The following is a 22,068-nucleotide window of genomic DNA, read 5'->3' on the forward strand; positions in this document are numbered from 1 at the left end:
AGGGACTGTTGAAAGGCATATATAAAACAAACACAATATTCACATAAGTTAATAGTTCTCTAAGACAAGCAAATATATCATTAATTAATCATTTTTATCTTATTGAACGAATACAGTTTTACTGAGGGCTATTACAATATTATTTTTCTGTATGATTCTGCAATGTCATTTGAGGATCAACATAGAGTTAATACTTAGATATAGTCAGATTATGAAAATTTCAAGTAGCATGTACTTAGAATATTTTGCACTTATGATCTCGGATATTTCTGCTTTTTTAAAGCTATTTTCTTTCTTCTGAAAGAATTTGTACCTTTTGAAAAGTTTTTATTTTTAAAGTTACTGCCTTTGCCTGTCACAGGTCCAGTAGAAATGCTATAGAATTAAAGTTCAGTCCTCAAGCATGCCCAAAAAGCTAAACTCCTAGCTCTGTGTTGACTTTCAGGCAATTATATTCTGTTTTAAAAATAAGCTTATTGCTCTGAAGTTCCAGTATCCGTACTAGATTAATTATCGATAGCAATGTCTCTTTTGGAAAATGCCTGTTTCTGTTTCCCTAATACAGCAAGCTAGAACCTATATTTTAAAAATGATTTCTTATTAATGAATGTCTTTTCATTAAAACTCCCAGCCAAGAAAAAGTGATAACTGGCATGAAGTGTCAAGGGCAACAATTTGGAGCCACTTTCTTGCTTGTATCTCAAAAGACTGCTAAACAGCTAGCATAGGATTCTGATTGCTTTTAGCTAAGCTGTTATGAATTAAAGTTTTTCTGAGTTGTTTCTGTTTTATCAGTCTGGTTTTGTATGGCTGATCATATTATAGGAATACACAACGTTGTAGAATCAAAGCTCAGAGCTTTACAGACTGCCCCTGACTGCAGGGAGTACCTTTTCCAGATTCCCAGGTTTTTGAAATATTCCTCTACTTTTCCACTTGTATGTTGACTCCATCTTCTCTTCTTGGCTCTAGGAGAATCTTCCCTACTCCTGCCCCCACATAAAAGTGTGCTTACTTTCTGTTGGTTGCTTTTTCAGTGAGAATTTATGCCCATAAATAACAGTGATAAAAAGAGTTACATGTTCTTCCAGTGTCTGATGCTGTGGGCATCTAGAACAGAGCCAGGAAGGGGAATATTTTTGATTACTGACCTGCTACATTAGAAGAGAAAAAATGCAATCAACTGGAAAAATCAGAACTAATATGTGTTGTGTGCCTACTATTTATTCAGTTAGTAATTTTTTATTAAACACATACTGTTTTCTGAGGTCAATCTCAATTCAATTCAAAGGGTATTTGAATGACGATGCTCCTAAAAATGATACTTTTAACTGTTCTAGTTGGATCATGGAAACATCTGACCTTCTAGGAGCTTAGGATCTTATGAGAAAGATTGAGTGCCAAATATTGGTTGCCAGTATGGCATTAGTTCAGTTGATCAATGTAATAATAAAATAGTAATAATACTTATAATGTAACATTTTTATAGGAACTTGTAAGACTTAATGATTTATCTAGTGCTTTCATTTAAATCTTATTTAATTCTTGCAAAACCTTTCAAGGGAAAGAAATAAATAAGAAAAAAAGGTAAGAGATTTGCCCTTGACTTTTAAAAATTGATAAAGTATTCCTTATCATACACTTTGCTTTTCTTAAGTATGTGACACATTTTTTGAGAGTTTAAGTCTTTATTTTGTGTGTGTGTGTGTGTGTGTGTGTGTGTGTGTTGCTTCTAATGCAGTCCTGGAATATGAAGTTGGTCTGTTCTTCTTAAAGAGTCACCTTTTGTGACTTTTAAGCTCTCGACTTTAAATTACTAGTTTTTTTTTTTTAAAAAAAAATTCTATGAAGTGTTCTGGTTCTGGGAAAAATTCTTACCTATTTCAGGAATGATTTCTTTTAAATAGGTGTGTATCTAGTTCAATGTAAACCTTTACTTGAGATTGTTTGTTTTGATCATAAATTGTCAATCAAACTGCATGTTTATAGAGGATTTGGGCTTTTTAAAAAACACTTTTTTTGTTAACTATACAGCTTTTTACTATATATTATCACCATTTAACCCAGGGAAGCTAAAACAACTTCATCATAGGACTTGGATTTAGATAACTTAATCTAAATATCTAAGTTAACCTTAGATAACTTAGGTCCTCCTGCCCTCATGCCTATTACTACATGGCTTTGTGTAACCACACATGTAATTATGGTTTCTGGAGATTTTCTTTGTCCTTTATTTCTATAAAGAAAAAAGGGGAGAGAGGATGATAGCTTTTCTATTTCAGAGTAAAAGATTCTCCACTCCCTGTTCTGTGAGGTTTGACTTTCTCATAGCCAGAATTAAGAAAAGTTGGACATGAAGAATCTCTCTGACCTCAGTGAAGGATAATGATCATGATCCAACCAGTAAGCATTTCAGAACTCACACACAATCCCCAATTGTGAGTTTCTTAATTTAATAATGAAATACAAATACTAATGTGTGTTTTGTCTTTTTAGTTATCTTACTGATAGTTTGCAAGGGCCAGAAAACCACAGACTGTTTGTCTGGTTTTGCCACATCTATTCAATTACATATAGACTATAGCTGCTTTGAGACTACAATGGCAGAGTCAAGTAGTTTCAGCAGAGACCATACAGCCCACATTTTAGAAAAAAAAATTATGAGCCCTGATTTGGAAAAGAAAGACTCCAAGTTAAAACAGACCTTTGATCAAATCCTGGTAAAAAATGTACTTACCATTATGAGGACAGGTAACATTTATTCAACTTATGGTGCCAGGTATGGTTCTAGGCTCTGGGGTTGTGGTAGTCAAAAGTATGTATAGCATCTTAAGTTTCTTCACTGAGTTTCAATTTTTACATGTGTCAAAATTTAGATTAATAGCACCTACCTTATGAAGTTATTATCAGGACTAAATGAGAAAGTTGTGTGAAAGTAAGTGGCATACAGTGATATTCACCCAATGCTAGTTCTGTTGCATTTTATAAAGTGATGATTATATTTGGATTATTATAATATTTGAGGTTCCAAATTGATGGAATTCCATTTTTAAGAGACCAGAAATGTGTGATTAATAAAGTTTTATAAAACAAGCCATTGTTTACTATTTTGATTACTCATAAGAGTTTAATATTCTGGGTAACCATGGAATCCTTATGTGTCTATAATACATTTTTACCAAGTGGGACACCCTGCATATTTCTTCATTAAGGTCTTGTTTTCACTAAAAAGTCATTAAACAAGACAAATGTTCATCCAGTATTTTAATAACAAATTAGATATCCGATGTACCAAAATTTAATATTAATATATCTCAGTATGCCCAATTAAGTGAACATAAACACCAGGTTGGAAATAGATACTTCCAGTATTTTAAGTAGTTTAAACAAAGATATTGCTAAGTTACTAGTACTTAAACCTGAGATGTGTAGCAACATATGAGGACATTTTCATATGGTGGATACCTTCTGGCAGTGGGAATGTGTCTTGGTTTATATAATTTAAAAGTGAAAAAACTTGTCAGGCGTGATGGTGCACGCCTGTAATCCCAGCAGCTGAGACATGAGGATATCAAGTTCAAAGCCAGCCTCAGCAACTTAGCCAGGCCCTATGCAACTTAGTGAGACCCGTCTCTAAATAACATACAAAATAGGGCTGGGGATGTGGCTCAGTGATTATGTGTTCCTTGGTTCAATCCCTAGTACCAAAAAAAAAAAAAAAAAAAAAAAAAAAGGCTGAGGGGAGAAGCTTTCCCTTGTTCTGACTCCCCAAGATAGTGCATGGAATTTGGGGGACAGTCACCTTCCAGAAAGTAAAAGCACCAGGCAGAAACTATTTTAAAAATCTTCCTAGCATTTGCTTCCTTCCTTTATTTGCTGCGACAGGTCATTTCAAAGACATTCATTTCCTCTCAAGACACTAAATCGAATGTACATAAAGTTGATCGCCATAATGTCATCTTGGTTAATTTTTAATTGCCTTTCAGACATATTCTCGAGTTCTAGTCTATTTAACTTTTCAAATATATGACATTATCCAAATTGGAAATTTCCCATCTGTGGCATGTCTTTATTACTTGTTTGGCTTACTTAATATTGAGTTATGTTTAAACTATTTCCCTTCTAAATCTTAACTCTTACGACTTTATTTACAGCAAACCTCTGTTGCATCACTTAATTTGAAAACACTTCCAGGCTTTGAAAATTCCAATTGGAATAATAATTGGGTAATTTTAACACCCTGGCTTCTGCTAGGCTCTGAACACTTCCCTGGGGCTAAACACAGGGGTTAATTGAGCTCTGTACAATGTGGTTAAAAATTATAATGTCTGGGAGTGAACATTCTGAATTTTATTCTAGAAGGAAGCCTTCCTTTAACTTCAGTTCAGCCCTGTTACCTGCAGAAGAAGGTGCTGTTCTACTTTCTTTTCTCCTCACTGTCTGATTTTTGGAGAGCCAAAGTAGCAATTTCTTTATCCCTAGATCTCTGGAAAGATAAAACTTATTGTCCAGGTGAAACTGGGAATTGAGAGACAGAGAAACAGTTCTCTCATTTGTAAGAATTCAGTATATCATGGGTATGGAAATTCCTTCTAATCTTTTTTGTTTTGTTTTGTTTTTTCATTTTTTTATTGATTATTTAAAACATTACATAGCTCATGATATATCATCTTTCATACATTTGACTCAAATTGGGTTTTGAACTCCCATTTTCACCCCAAATACAGATTGCAGAATCACATCTGTTACATATTCACATTTCTAATCTTGATTATAAAAGATAGGGAAAATTTTAAAAATAATTGGCAGCCACTATGAAGTCAAACAACAACAAGTGCTGGCGAGGATGTGGAGAAAAGGGTACACTTGTACATTGCTGGTGGGACTGCAAATTGGTGCGGCCAATTTGGAAAGCAGTTTGGAGATTCCTGGGAAAGCTGGGAATGGAACCACCATTTGACCCTGCTATTGCCCTTCTCGGACTATTCCCTGAAGACCTTAAAAGAGCATGCTACAGGGATACTGCCACATCGATGTTCATAGCAGCACAATTCACAATAGCTAGACTGTGGAACCAACCCAGATGCCCTTCAATAGATGAATGGATTAAAAAATGTGGCATTTATACACCATGGAATATTACACAGCACTAAAAAATGACAAAATCATGGAATTTGCAGGGAAATGGATGGCACTAGAGCAGATTATGCTTAGTGAAGCTAGCCAATCCCTAAAAAACAAATACCAAATGTCTTCTTTGATATAATGAGAGCAACTATGAACAGAGTATGGAGGAAGAGCAGGAAGAAAAGATTAACTTTAAACAGAGACATGAGATGGGAGGGAAAGGGAGAGAAAGGGGAAATTGCATGGAAATGAAGGGAGACCCTCATTGCTATACAAAATTACATATAAGGGGTTGTGAGGGGAATGGGAAAATAAACAAGGAGAGAAATGAATTACAGTAGATGGGGTAGAGAAAGAAGATGTGAGGGAAGGGGAGGGGGGATAGTAGGGGATAGGAAAGGTAGCAGAATACAACAATTACTAATAGGGCATTGTGTAAAATTGTGGATGTGTAACTGACGTGATTCTGCAATCTGCATTTGGGGTAAAATTGGGAGTTCATAACCCACTTCAATCTAATGTATGAAATATGATATGTCAAGAGCTTTGTAATGTTGTGAACAACCAATAAAAAATTTTTTAAAAATAATTAAAAATTACATTTTTATATTTTCTCATTCATCTTGCCTAAGCCTACTGATTTCAAGGCCAGTGGTTCAAGTTTTTTCGCTCCATGTCATTTCTAGGGATTTCCTAAAATTTAAACTTAGAAAGTGGTATAGGTTGTGTGGCTGTTCATATAAGTAGAATGGAACTACTTTCAGGCAAATGAATTGGCCAAATACTATGAAGTTAGCAAACCTGCTAATAGGCAAAAATAACCTGTTTCCTCTTCCTCCCAGCCTCACTACTATACCTACATCAAATCTATAGACTGGATATGATTATGGAAAGTTTAGTGTATGGAGGAAGAGAGGAAATAGGACAACTTTGGAAAGATGAAATATGAAGAATTATTTAAAGTATTATTTTCAATTAGACAATTATTTTCAATTAGGGCAATTTAAAATATTATTTTCATAGATGTGAAAATTGGTCTTCTGCCTTGGATTCAATGTGTGAAACTTACTCTTTGGTTAAATTCCCTAGAAAACCTGAAACCTGGGATTCTGTCTCATCTATGTTTTAGAATCTGATATCCAGTGTACCATATAACTTGATTTTCTTAGAGAAGATTATCTAATTGTATTATCTCAGGGCCAATTTTATTTTTAGCAGCCACTATTTTGCTTACCTAAATTTATTTGCTTATTAACATTCATTAAGACCTCGTAGAAAGCATTGGTACTCACTGTCTAGCATCAAAAAATACTTCTGGGAAGAGACTGAAGAGAATTCCCACTTGGGCATGAGGTGAAGATAGGCCCCCAAGAAACTGTTGTGAATGATTGAAGGTGCTAGATACTTGACATAAATCAGTTAAACTGGGAGGATTCAGAAGATAAGGAGACATTTCATATTTGGCATGTGAACAGTGCACTGTATTGTAACACATTTGTTAGGAAATGAATTATTTTTATGTAAATTTTTAAAATTTATATATGACAGCAGAATGCATTACAATTCTTACTACATATATAGAGCACAATTTCTTCATATCTCTGGATGTATACCTAGTATATTCACACCAATTCATGCCTTCATAGATGTACTTTGGATAGTAATGATCATCACATTCCCCCATCATTTTAATCATACAGAAAAGTTTGGACAATGATACAACAAATGTATGTAACTGTACCCAGATTTGTTAGTTCTTAACATTTTACACAACAGATGGGATTACCCCAGTGTAAGGTAAACTATCAGAAGTCAAAAATTCATTTAATCCAACCTACCCAACATCCTACCTTAAGCAACACAGTGCACTGTGGAGTATGGGTTGTTTACCATTATCACGGGGCTGACTGGAAACTGCTGCTGCTGCCCAGTATCACCTGTGAGTATCATACCACACATCGACAACCTGGAAAAAGATAAAAATTTGAAGTGTAGTTTCTGTTTTTGTTTTTTCTTAGACTGGGGATTGAACCCATAGGCGCTCTATCACTGAACCAGATCCCCAGCCCTGTTTTGTATTTTATTTAGAGACAGGGTATTGCTGAGTTGCTTAGGGCCTGACTAAGTTGCTGAGACTGGATTTGAATTCGATATCCTCATGTCTCAGCCTCACAAACCGCTGGGATTACAGGCGTGCACCACCACACCTGGCTTGAAGTGTAGTTTCTACTGCATATTTATTGAAAAAGCATAGGTCAAACCAACATAAGTTGGGAACCATCTGCATTACTTTTAATTTTTTAAAAGAATTACAATGAAACCCTCCCACGAGCTCTTTCTATTCCTTCTTCCTTCTCACTATTCTTAGAGGCATTTATGTTTCTCATAGGTGTATGTATCTGTACATGTATAAGTATCCATAAATAATAAATGCTGTTGTTATTCACACTAAAATATACACCATGCTGTATATATCTTTCTGCAATGTGCTTTGTTTTGCTTAGCATCAAATTTCCAGGATTCGTTCATGTAGTTGGATATACCCCCAACTCATTTATTGCATTGTTGCATATTATTTTATTCCTTGAAAGTTTCCCAATTTTTTTTATTCATTCTATTATTGACATTTAAGATACTCAGTATTTTGCTGTTAGAATCATGTGTAAGAGCATTTACATTTAACATTTCCAAATGTGTCTCCTTATATGCCTGGCGAGAGAGCTTCTAGAATATATACTTATAAGTGATATTGCTGGCTCATAGAGGATGTGTATCTACAACTTAATTAGGGCTTGCCAGATTTCTGTGCAAGATGATTATACTAGTTTCTATCCACCCTACCCGTCTACCACATTCCCCATTACTGTGTATCTCACTTATACTTGGAATTTCATAATTTTCCAATTTGATGTGTTAAATGGTGTCTCTCTGCTGCTTCAATTTGCATTTCCTTGATTTCTTGTGAGAATGAGCATCTTTTCATGTTTACCAGCCATTTGGCTTTCCTCCTTTGTGAACTGGCTAGTTTATCATTTGCTTATTTTTCTGTGTATATGTGCTTGCTGATTTGTAGTAATGTATTCGGAATTGTAATTCTTTGTTAGATATGTACTACACAAACATTTTCTTCCCCATTGTACTTTTTTCTCCTTCCTTCCTTCCTTCCTTCCTCCCAAGCCCCCCCCCCGCCCCTTCTCTCTTTGGTGTAATTGTCATACAGTTTTATTTTTTTCCTTTAATTTTTATTGTTGGTTGTTCAAAACATTACATAGTTCTTGACATAACATATTTCACACTTTGATTCAAGTGGGTTATGAACTCCCATTTTTACCCCATATACAGATTGCAGCATCACATCAGTTACACATCCACTGTTTTACATATTGCTATACTAGTGTCTGTTGTATTCTGCTGCCTTTCCTATCCTCTACTATCCCCCATCCCTTCCCCTCCCATCTTCTCTCTCTACCCCATCTACTGTAATTCATTTCTCCCCCTTGTTTTTTTTCCCCTTTCCCCTCACTTCCTCTTGGCATTTATACACAATGGAGTACTACGCTGCATTAAAAAATGACAAAATCATAGAATTTGCAGGGAAATGGATGGCATTAGAACAGATTATGCTAAGTGAAGCTAGCCAATCCCTAAAAAACAAATGCCAAATATTATCTTTGATATAAGGAGAGTAACTAAGAACAGAGTTGGGAGGAAGAGCATGAGAAGAAGATTAACATTAAAGAGGGGTGAGAGGTGGGAGGGAAAAGGAAAGAGAAGGGAAATTGCATGGAAATGGAAGGAGACCCTCATGGTTATACAAAATGTCATACAGTTTTAAATGCAAATGAAGAGGAACTTTTCTTTGTTTACTGTTTAAGAAAATTCTAAGTTCTTACATTGTTCTGAAAGTTTTATTTCATTTTTATTATTTAAAATTTGGCTTTTTGCATTTGTGTCTTAACTTTCCTGGAATTGGTATTTGCTTATATATAAGGGTAGACAAATCTGAAGGACAAATGATTTAACGTAGAGGAAAGGCAAATGATATTAATGTGTAAGGAATTGTTTTAAATTGTATTCTGTGCTATCTTAGGGTAAGACTAAGAGGTTAAGAATGTGTGGTCTTCTTTCTCTAAGTCTGATCTTCTCCTTAATGGGAAAATATAAGAAATTAATTCTACTCTGATGTCCAATTTTAATACATGTTGGTTTCCCTATACTAAGGACACAAGTGCGTTTCATAAGCCTACCTATTAGGGGCCATTGTACAAAACTCTGTCATTATTATTATTATTAAATTCATATCAAGATTTTATTTCTCTACTTTTCTTATAACACTTAAAACTGTGTTTGAATGTTAACTACTGTTGCACTAAGACCTGCTGTCTCTTGCATGCATGCATGCACACATGAGTGAACACACACACACACACCCCGCTGCCATTTATGGAAGGCCAAGGTAAATAAATGAGTTCTTCAATATGTGTTGTTTGTTTATAGGAGAAAACATGTATAGATAACAATTTGAAAAATAATTGCTAATAGGAAAACCTTTTTCTTGAATAACTAATTCAATACTGTGATTTATCCTGTTAGTGTAAAGAATTTTAATTATTCCTTAGTACCAACTTGAAAATAACATTTTGGCACTTCACATTTTGTTAATACTTGAGCTTATGTTTTAAAGTTAAAGCTGGTGTTACACATTTACCTTTGTATTTGGGTTTTATAAGTGATTTGATTCATGTGTGTATGCCTTAGATTCTAAAGAAGCTGTTGTAGAAGCTGTTGCATGTATGCCTTGACACTGAATTCAGCCCTTCTGTTTGTGTTCCTATATATGTAATACCTAACAAAATTGTCTGCATAACTTACTTTTGATAATGAACTTGAATTCTTTGAGAAACAGTATTATTTGTTTGCCCTTTTAAATGATACAATTTTTGCTTCTACATTATATTTTTCTTTCACGAGATAATAAACTTTAATGCATCTTGGCTTTTCTGAAGCATCTGGCTCAGTCGGTAGTATAGATATTTCAGAAATGTTTGTTGAACCCTTCCTGTATTTTTTTAAAAATTTTAGTTGTAGATGGACACAATATCTTCATTTTATTTATTTATTTTTTTATGTGGTGCTGAGGATCGAACTCGGTGCCTCACGCATTTGAGGCAGGCGCTCAACCACTGAGCTACAACCCCAGTCCACTTCCTGTATTTTACTATTATAGATAGCTATTAATAGGTACAGCTTTTTAAAAATGTAGTATTGAAAGTGCTTTTCGTATATGACTAGTACTTAATTCTTTGGCAACCCTATGATGTGAACATAGTATTATTTTTTTCTTTTGTAAGTAAGAAAATCAAGAATATTAAAATTAAATAAAATTTCTAGTCTCAGTAACAATAGTGGGTGGAAATTCCAGGACTCAGTTCTCTTCCATTTCTGCTTATAACATCAAGAACAAATACAAGAACCACAAAAAGCCAATTAATTTGAACTATCAGTTCTACTGAGTGTTTTAATATGATGCACCAAACTCAGTTCTTTGACCACAAATCCCAAATTTAAATTTAGTTAATATTGTCATAGCTCCCATTAGCAATAATTTGAACCATAAAACATGGTGGAGGAAATGGATTGAGACAATTTGACATTTTAGATATGAATCACCTGGGTAAATGTAATTCTTTATACTTTGGTAAGAGGCTGTTTGTGGAGTGTCATTAGTTGAATACACAGGCCCCTTAATAACACGTTTGCTTGTTTTTCATTTGAAAAGTGGTTTTTACTTTTATTATGGTTATTAAGATTCATTTGGGAGTGAGAATGTTTGATTAAGATTGAATGTTACTATATAGTTCATCTTTTGTCTAATCCCCCCATATGCCATCATTTTGGGTATTTGTCTCTAATCTATAACAGAGAGACACTTCTTGCAGGAAGACTTGGTTGGATATATTGCATTTTACTTGTTATGAACAATCATCTCTCACAATCATTTCAGATCTATTCACTACGTATAGCCTCAGTAGGAATGCAGAATACAGAAATTCATAGAGTATCCAAACTTTTAAAATAGAGTCAGTGATAAAGGGTGGAGGTAGCTGGGGTACAAGATTAAGGTTTCATTATAAATGACTCAAAATCCTAGACTCAAAATCCTACCCCCAAACTGCTGACAGGTTGTCTTTTTTAGTTAGATCTTATAGTCTTCAGATTTCTCTGTCTTCACTTTTAGAAAATATACTTCTCTTTCTCCTTTATTTCCCTGGCAGACTTGCCATTTCTTTTTACCTTTTTCATATCCCTTTTATTCTTAGCCACTTGTATTTCTTTTTTGCTTCCATAAGTGTTTCTCTCAGAACAGGTCCTTGATGACTTTCATCCTCTGGATAGACTCATTTACCTGTTTTCATAAAATTGTTTGTTATGCCTGGGAATCTTTGTGGTCTTCTCCAGCTGTTGGCCTAACCAGTCCTTAGGGAGCCCAGAAGCAGTGAACCTGGAATAACCACATTTGACTTCTGTTAGCCCTCTTGAGAATTTAGTAATTACTTAATGGATTGAATTGGTGACATATACTATTCCAGATAACAGCCTGGGTTGCATTAAATTAACCTTCACAAATGGGTATTTATTGGTATACTCTTAAAAGACTACATGTGTTGGCTATAATTGCTCTTCCATGTTTCTCCATGCAGATAAGTATTTGTACTGAGTGAAAAATTTCTCAGATTAAAGCTTGGGTGGTAGTTTAGTCACTTAGTGATGTGTGTCATTGTAGTCAGTACATTGAGCATAAATCCTGTCTTGTAAACAGCAGGGAGAAGATTGATGAGGTTTGTTCACATTCTGGTATCATTACCAGGATTTCCAACAGAGAAAAAGAAGGCTTAGAAAAGAAATGTGCAAAATTTTTGGAACTCTTAATGATCTTAATTAAGGAGACTATTGCTCACTCTTTACATAGACATGGATAAATAAATATGGGTATATTAACTGCATTAAACAACAAAAATCAAACATTTTGCTTTTAATCAATACATAGTTTTATGGAGAGATAATGTGGATTTTTTTTATGCTTCTGAGTGGCATGAAGGGGAAGACTTTTGAGATAGTGCAGCTATTAAAATGAGACGAAGCATACTTATTGCTTTCATGGAACTCCTTATCATTTCATCTAACTAAAATTTTACACCAACTTTAGTCTTACAATTTTTGATATTTCTGCTGTCATTTTTATTGTGACAAACACATGATTTGCAAATACCAAATCTATCATGAGAAATCTTTTAAATGTAATATTTTAGATTCATTTCAAATACTTATTTTTATTGTTTCTATTAAATATTGTGTGTGTTTGAAAGTCACATTAAGGAGTAAAATTATAGCTAGTTTTCTTCCTGTACCTGAATTTGTATGAGAGCCAGTCTCGTGGCTGCTTTGACATGTGTGGTCCATACATCTTTTGTGTTTGAATGAAAGAGAATATGAATACATACTAGAAAATAATACTTTGATTCCATTTGTGTAGTTACTAATTAGATAAAATTCCATAATTAGAAAGTGAATCCCAGGGTGAAATGTTTTGGAATAACTTGCTTCCTTTTATGAACCTACTTTAAAGAAAGTGTGCACACAGTATAGTATAGAAAACTCTCCTCCACTTTTACTCACTTGCTTTTCCTTTGAAAAAGAAAACCCTTGGGGTGCATTGTAGAGTAGAATAAGACAGTAGAGTGGGCATTAGAAGACAAGTGTTCTGACCCCATCTCTGCTGCTCCTGTCTGCTCATTTAGCAGTTCCTTATATAATAAGTATTTATTGAATTAATGAATGAGAAAAATCACTTGATTGCTCAATTGATTGTGTCTTCTATATGAGGCCCTGGGGATATGAAAATGCTTTGTAATACTGAAAAGGCACTTAAGTTCCCTGGACAGAAGTTTTATTACTTACAAAATGAGATGATGGAATTAGATGCATATTTATTCATGCACCCTACTTATAAAAGGGATTGGATTAGAAAAGCTGTAAGATTTCTCTACCTCACCCCCACTCTTTAGAACTCTTAATTCTCTGGATTCCACATCTGTTTTTATGAAGACAGTGTTGAACTTGTTTGAATATTTAGCTGCAGTCCTTCTGGGATCCAAAATTTGTACTCACAACAATTTTGTTAAAAATATTTTCTCAGGGATGTGCTGATAATTAGCAAAGGGTGGTCTATGGAATTCTCTGTTAATGACTGTCCTTGTATACATGAATGGTTAGCAGTGTTGAAAAGATCCACAGGAAATCAAAATCAAAATGTTTCATGTTTTGCTAAACTTCTAGTACTAGAAATTAGAACAATGACTCCCAAAAGAATTCCTTCTTTAAGTGTTAGGAAAAACTGATTGTAATATTTGGTGATAGTGGTGGAAAGAAAAGGCTTGTTGACATTTCTCCTCCAAGCCATTGCAACAGCCTTTTTGCCAGGCTAAGCTCATGAAGACCAGAGGCTTGGAAAATTCTGAGGCAAGGGAACTTGTCAGAAGCTTAAGGCTTTTCACTCAGGTCTAATAGAGACTTAGCACTTGGCAGGTCAGTGCCACTGCTATTTGTCTCTGACCTAAGAGATCTGGAGTTCTTCACATCAAAACCACATCTTGCTGAGCAGAGATCAAACGTAGGAAGGTAAGGATTCTGCCAGTGATTTATCATGCCAGGGAGAGTGATCAGGCCATATGGGGCCACTGCAAATGAAGTTGACATTCCGGCAGTTTCTCATATAGGCCTCTCATGTAGTTATGGCTAGTTTTTCTTGTAGAGGAATTCCGGGTCAAGTGGCAGCTTTCAGTGGTATTTCTTAGCAGGTCTTAGTTCCAGCATGAGGGGTATTTCAAAATGAAGTGCTAGAAAGAGTTTTCTGATGTTTTATTTAAATGGCAAATAGGAATTTTTGACTAAATACTATATATTAATTTAAGCTTTTCATTTGCTGTCTCTTTTTTCCTTTTCTTAGAAGATTCATATTTTAAAAAAAAAGGAAGAAGAAGAAAAGAAAAGCAAGAAAGAGATTAAGGTTTCTTGATGTCTACAAAAAAAAAATTAACAACTAATAGATCTGATTTTAAGATAATGAAATGGAGCCCATATGTACAATTAGGCCTTTTAGTTCATTTCCACATTTTATTAATTCAGGGGCTTTGTAAATGAATTACTGTAAAATAACAATCCAGTTCCTTTCTGCATTTTTGTAAAAGCCAAAAACAAAGAAAGAATTGAATCATTTACATACATACAGGTATAATTATGTTTGAAATTATTACTAAGATCTATGGCAAGGGCAAAAGTTTTTATTTCATCAAAAGAAAAAAAATCCCTCTCTTTACTTCATTGTTCTATCAACAACTACATTAAATTAGTATGCTACCTAAAATTCAGCTTGCTTTTTGTTTACTGTCACAAACAAATGTTTGGTCTCCTGTGGAGAAATCATTCATTTATGGTTCAAAGGCCACTTCATCATTAAGATACAAATTGGGGTGTTATGCTTCTCCTTGCATAAGATGTTAGTTTTGCACCATAAATGAGAGATGAAATTCACCTTTAAACATAGTAGTTCAAGACATTAACTTCTAATTCAAATGAAGATGGCAGTTACCCTTTTGGCTTTACTTTTTTGTGATGAGAAAATTTTCCTTAAATGGAATGAGCTTTAGGTGGTTAGAAACAGGTCTTATCCTGTAAATCAAAATTCACTTGATTTCCCGAGGTATCACATTTTGTATTCATAAATTGGGAATTATTGTTCTGGTAAAGCACTTTGTAGAAAGTAAATTTAAATGCAGTAATGAAAATAAATTTGTATTGTTTTTCACTTGGCCTTCTTGGAACATTTGTAACATCTATGGAAACCTGATTGGATTGCCAGATAAAACCCAGGGTGTTTAGTTAAATTTAAATTTTAAATAAATAAGTAATTTTTTAGTGTAAGCACACCTCATGAGCTGTCAGTGATTTCACACATACTTAGACTGAAATTTTAATCCTTGTTTTTTGAAATTCATATTTTAACTACCATCATGTATTTTTATTTACTAAAACTGGCACACTAAATCATTGAACATCAAGGTGGTGAACTTTATCTGTGGCTAGCAAATAAACATCATTTTTATGTAAAAATAATTGGCGTTGAAATCCAAGGAAGACCCAAGGAAAGAATTCTTTAAAATCATTGCACTGGAATAATAACTAAGAGTGCAGCAATAGAAAGACTGAAAGACTCCTTTTTTTTTTTTTTAACCCTACCAATACTATTGAATAAATAGGGCAACTAGGCCCATTATAAAGACAGCTTAATCTCCTAAATGAATTGCTCCAACCTTCTAATTCAAAATCATACAAACAAAAACATTGAGATAAGCTGGGTGCTTTTTCAAATGGGGACCCCTGTGGCTTTGAAAATAAACACTTCAACCTCCTTCCACCCCAACACCCACACCACACCCACTAGCCTTTCTGATGTCCTCTATTTGCAAATGAACAGACTGAATTCTGAGAAAGACAGAAGACTAATTAAACAGAGGGAAGATAGGCTAAGGAACATTTGTTTTCAAGCAGAAGACCAAAAGAAATCATGTTACATTCTGCTTTCTCAAGACTGACAGGAGGGCATTAAAGCCCTTTCCCTGAGCTTTCTCCTCTCAAAGTACATTTCCCAGGCTACTGCTCAGACCCTCTTTGGGCTAGGCAGCCCTAACATGTTCAAACCAGCTTGTGTTAGCCAGTCTTCTTGACATTGTTAGAACAGCGGTGATCAGACATTCTGGGAGAACAGTTGATGTCTTAGATGACCTTCAGCTCCACCTTCTTTCTTTTGTTCTTTTGCCCAGTGTGTCTTATAGTTTGGCAAAGAGACCTCGGTAGCAATAGAGAATAATGAATGAATAAATAACCCCCTCCTCCCAGTACTGGCGATTGAACTCAGTGCCTCCTCTATGCTAGGTAAGTACTCCACTACTGAGCTATATCCCTAGCCCTGTGATGACTTTTTAAAGATTATACATTGCTTTAAACTGATTGTTTACATTCAGAATCAGAATCAATGAAAAGTCTGAGTATACACTATGCCATGCTTCTCAATTACCTAATACCTTATTGAATCCTTACAATCACTTGGTATTTTGCAGTCACATCCTAGTTTACAGATGACAAAATTAGGCCACAGAGTTTAAATGACACACCTCAGTCACAATAGTAATCTTTATACATGTAAGAAGTTGATCCATTAAAAAATTATATGAGAGGAATAGAGACAGAACTGAATCTTAGGATCCTTCATCAATTTTTGTGATTAATGAAGACCAAAAAGACCTCTATGAGATCCCATCTAGGTGTTGATAAAACATGGCATGTGACAAAGGGAGGCTTGGAAAATTGGACAGTTTAAATCTGTTGTAAGAATACCTTGTCATAACTCTTGGAATTATGAATCAAGTGGAACACTAGTTTTGCCTTAAATCTGGATCACAGGTCCCTGGAATTCTCCAGAGCCCTTTACTCTGCATGATCCAAGATAGTGCTGGGTATCTCAAGAAGCCTCAATCTGGGGAAGGGACCAGGCTCCCCTACCTCCTTCCCAGTTTTGAATCCAGCCTTGTTCCCCTAAGGCTGGCCAAATTGTCCTCTGGAGAACATGACTAATGACCTTTTGTCTCTGTATTCTCATTAGTGTCCTTTCACTTTCAGAAACAGAACTTGAGGTTAGAGGGATATGTAAGAAGCTCGGTGAATCTTTACTACCTAACTGCTAATGTCCTTAGTTATTTCTCTTTACAACATGAACACAATTTGTTTTGTTATTGCATATTTGTGTAATGTTTTGGACATACAGCACTTTTAAAATACCCAGCTCCTTATTCTGCTGCAGTCACCTTAGATTAATAACTTAAAGTTATTTTAAGATGTTGCCTCCAGTTTTTGTTTGTTTGTTTGATCTTGTGCTGAATACATGGGGAGTACAGTTTGCAATCTTTTCTAGTGACAGCTTTTCCTGCCTTTCGATTTAGGACACAGCGTAAGTGGGATTCAGGACATATAATATTGGTTCCTTTATTTAAAACTGTTAATTGAAAATTAGAATTGAAAAATTAGTCCTTGGCAAAGCTGTCTTTGTAAAACCATGCTTTTTTTTTTTTTTTTTGCCAGTGAAAGATTGCATCTATTGAACAAAGGCCGCATCTCTATAATATCAAAACATTGACTTTAAAGTGAAAAATGCAATCAATCATCTAGGTGTTTTTCCTATACAATGCCATTTGGGTGTTTTTTCACTTTTTAGCCAGATGTTTTGGCGTGAAGCAAAGCACAGAATGGAAGTCTATAGAACTGCTTCTGCTTTAACTATGTGGATATTTCAAGAGGAAGTTTGTTTCCCTTCCCCATAAATGACTGGAACATTTGCTTTATTATTTTACTTTATATAGGTAGACTCTTAATTAATATAAAATAAGGGGGAGATATTTTTCCTCAGGTAAAAATACCTTTATTACCTTTGATTACAGGGCACTAATCTTGTAAAGGGAGATAACTACCATATGACAAGTCTTCAAACTATTATTTTATACATTGAATTAAAAATAATTGAACTTTTTCCTATAAATAGGAAATCAATCTGGCTATTGATTTACCACATGGTATTCACCTATGATGAACCAAAAGCCGTTTAGTGAGAAGCTGAGCATATTTAACTCTCCAAGGCACAATCTACTACAGGGTTTAATACAAATCATTTGAGGCATTTACTATTAAAAAAACAAAACTTTTTATTACTGAAATAAAACATGGCAGCTTTATGTCAAAGATTCTTTGAGGATAGGAAATTATTTACGCCTAACTCCTATTAATGCCTGCTGCTTTGAGAATTTCCTCGGGTTTAGATTTCCCAATTAGAAAATTCATGGCATCCTCTTTCTGTACTGTGGTCACGGCCACTTTGCTGTAGGATGAAGTGTGCTAAGCCTGATTTGTCCTCAATTAACTGCCTGTTGCAAAAGTGGCCAAGTGATACAGCTTGCATTTCTAAACATCTCTGCTCTCTATTTAACTAACCGCTGAGATTTATAAAGCAACCTTCAGTGAATCTGATCCTGTTGACAGTCAATCTAAATTCCTTTTTCTGCCCAACTTCTTTCCCTTGGGATTTAGTTTATTATATCTTTTTAGCATTTACTGCATATTACAAAATTACATAATATTCCTTACTATGTTAGGAAGAAGGAGAAACCAGTTGAAGTCAGAAGACCTTTCTTCAATAAATTTAGAAAAGAGAGAAGCTTCTATGTTATCCAGCTAAACCTTAGGCACATTTACATTCTATTTCACCAGTTGTACAACAGCTATATAAAGTAGATCAAATTTCTGGTGTTTGTTTGTTTGTTTTGTTTTTGCAAAGAAGGAAACAAAACTCAGAGAGTTTTAGTAGTTCCAACTTGCCCAGGATTTGTACTAGTGAAAGACTGACGGATTTAAATGGAGATCTTTGAGTCTTCTCCCTCAGCTCTAAGGTGTTACATAAGGAAGATGAAGGAATACATTCAAGGTTAATCATCTTTGTCCTTAGTGATAATTCCCATTTCTTTGCTTTGTTTTAGATAAAGACACAATCCTCATAACATTTAACTATCACATTTGAGCAAGTTAAGCAACTCTACACTTCTCTTGGCCGGGAACAGACTTGCATATTACCCTGTTATCCTGATAGTCTCTTTTGAAAAATAAATTTATGTAGACCATCCCAATTACCTTGAATTTGCTTAAAAAATACCTTCATGATCTTTCTTGGTTTAACTCAGTGACACAACCTTATTCTCCATTCACCAATCTGACCATTTCCCTTGGAGATTATGAGATACCTATTCCTTTGTGATTTGGGAAGGGACATTTCTGATTGGCAGAACGTCTCTGTTGCAGTGGAGCATTGTCCTTGTTAGAATTCTTAAAAGCATTCCATTGAGAAGATGTAATTTCTAAGATAGGAAAATACTATATATGACATTTCCTGCCATATACGGAATCTAGAATGCTATAAAATTTTCTATAAATTCTTACATGAATTATCTCTAATAAAGTGCCATTAATGACTTTTCATTTTGTTTCCCTTAGCTGAAAGAAGAAACTGTGAGCCAAATAGTTGTGTTCATGTTTTAAAGGCTTCAGCATTTGATGTCCTTCTCTTATTCAACCTTGGACACCCAGGTTCTACAGGGAAAGGAGTATATGAAAAACCCTCAGTTTGATGCAGCCAGTTTCTAAATCAGTTAAGGTTGGCCATTCCCTTATTGCTGTGTTCATCTAAAAAAACCAGCCTTTCTGTGGGAAGTCATTAGGATAAATAAGGATTGTTTTTGAAGTGCCCCTCCCTGAACTCTCAGAGTCCTGTAGTTGTAAGAGCACAAAGTATTATTTAAGATGCTTAGAAAAAATAATTTCCTACTTGAAAATAATAGTTTAGCTGCAGTTGTTCTCTGTCAGAGGTTTTTGCTTGTGCACCAAGAGACACTGCAGAACATGTCACAGGACTTCATCTCTAAGTAGTGTTGTGTTAGGAATATAAATCAACACTATTTTCCTAACATACTTTGCCCTCAAGAAAGAAAATGAAAAATTTATTCTACTTACCTGTGTTGATTTTACTGAAGAAAAAAGAGACACAGTCAAATTCCTTGTGCTACATAATTTCTAAGAGACCTTGTGAAGATGCAGTGAGGATTGCTCATATTCTTGGCCAACTCTCAAGCCTGCTGTCCAAGTAAACATCAGCAAAAATTAGATTTAGAAAGAGCATTGGAACGGGGATTTGAAAAGGAACAGGAGGCTCATGGAAACCTTAATTGCTGCAAAAAGTTAGGAAGAGAAATATGACAGAAGTGACGGGTCTGTATGTGTGTCATGTGTGATCTGTCATTTCTCAAGACAGGGCATGGGAGTTCTAGTTACTATTCTGTCACTAAATGGGAGTGTGTGGCCTTGAGCAAGTCATCAGACTTCCTTTGACAAGTTTGTGTGTATTGCATAGATTATTTCTAAGGCCCCTTTCAGCTTCATAACTCTCTCTCTTCCTAACTAAAATAGCCTCTATTACAGTTAAACCAAGAAAAATACTCATCCATTAATGTATTTTAACACAGTGCTTGATTGTTGCAGTATGATCTGAATAGTTTACAACAAGAAAATAAAACCACTTTTTTGAGTGGTATGGGGATAAGTTTCCAGTTCTCCTTGGTGATGATTTTGCATAGATTATTTGGACATTTATTGTAAGACTCTTCCACCTCAATTTTGCTTTGTATTCACAGACATATTGTTATTCAAATGGATATGAAACAAACGCTTAGAGAAGGAGTAAGACAAATCTACAGCATCAAAAAAAAAAAAAAAAAAAAAACTAAAACTAAAAAACCTTCAGATAAACTTTCTTACTGAGCGCCCACTGGTGGCCACATACATCCCTTATTCAGGACCTCAGATGTACAGGAATTGACTTAATAGTAAATGGTATTTTCCTTTCAATGAATAGTAGAAAAGCATTAAAAGTTTAGCTGAAAAGTGTCATAATCAATTATCAATGTCTGCCAATTATCAATGTATCACAAATGCCATAGATTAACCTTCCTTCTAAGAAACCTTGTGAAGATGCAGTGAGGATTGCTCATATTCCTGGCCAAGTCTGGTAGTCTCATAGACAAAGAAACTGAAGACTGGGGAAGCTGAGTGACTTGCATTCAGCATGAAACCAGGACTAGAACACAAGCCACCCCACCTTCCTTGTACTATAAAAGAAAGTAACACTTCCAAAGTGATTAAATAACAAACTATCGAAATAACTTTACTCCATACTTGGTAGTTATAAGATGAGGAGATAGAAATTTCAGTTTGACCATCTGGGTTGCAAATCACTCAAAAGAACTTCAGTGCATGGTCTAGTGCCCCAGAGAAAAAGCAGGGCCTTGTGAACAATCTTCATTCCCAAGGACTTTAGCAGGGGTGTTGCATTCTTTTTCCGGAAATTAATTCTGTTGTTTTGGTGGTCACAATGTCTATCTAAAACTGTGTTCTGGGTGAAAACTGTCTTAACCTAAATTCAGACAAGAAAATATAGGAAGCATACAATGTATGTGAGATGTTACTCAGTATAGATTGAAGGACAGCTTCTCTGGGATGTAAAATAAAATGGTTCTAGGATTTCAAGAACCTTGATTCCTGGAATTTAAAACACATGTTTTATCTATCTACTATCTATTTATTTATTTTTGTTGAAAGAAAGTACTTTTTTATGCAATACCAATACCTACAAAAATAAAAATGATACAATGACAGTATTTGTCCTTAAGGGGTAAACAGGTAATGGGGGACGTAGGTGAAGGATTATGGGATAATATGATAAGTAGGTAAGTGTCAGAGGATCAGCAGTTAGCACTGCCTGAAGAATTTGGGAAGTCTTACCAAGAGGTTGTATTTGAACTGAGTTTTGAAATATAAGTAATATTTTAATGTTTTGACAGATAAAGAAAGGAGGGAATAACATTTTCAAATATACTGACTCATAAAAGTTCATGTTATATTTAGAAAATGATATAGCTTTAGTAAAGAATTTAGGAGGGGATAGGGAGTTCTATGGTCAGATTGTTTATGTCTCCCCCAAATTCATATCTTAAAATCCTAATGCTCAGTTGATGGTATTAGAGGTGGGGACTTTGGGAGGTAATTAGCAAGACAGAGGCCTTGTGAATGGGATTGGTTCCCTTATAAAAAAGGCATAAGACAGCTAGTATATTCCTTTGAGCCATATGAGGACAGAGGGAGAAGGTACCTTCTACTGAACCAGAAAGTGGGCCTTCACCAGACACTGAATCTTCTGGTATCTTGACTTAAGACTTTCTAACCTCCAGAACT

At 34.8% G+C, this 22,068-nt stretch overlaps 1 protein-coding gene across 1 annotated transcript in view; it reads left to right on the forward strand.

Moving 5' to 3' along the window:
* ALDH1A2 (aldehyde dehydrogenase 1 family member A2) overlaps positions 1-22,068 on the forward strand; it is a 90,487-nt gene that overhangs the window by 2,867 nt on the left and 65,552 nt on the right. The window lies entirely within an intron of this gene.

This window comes from Spermophilus citellus (genome assembly GCF_964194105.1).
Source record: "Spermophilus citellus genome assembly, chromosome: 4".
NCBI lineage: Eukaryota > Metazoa > Chordata > Mammalia > Rodentia > Sciuridae > Spermophilus > Spermophilus citellus.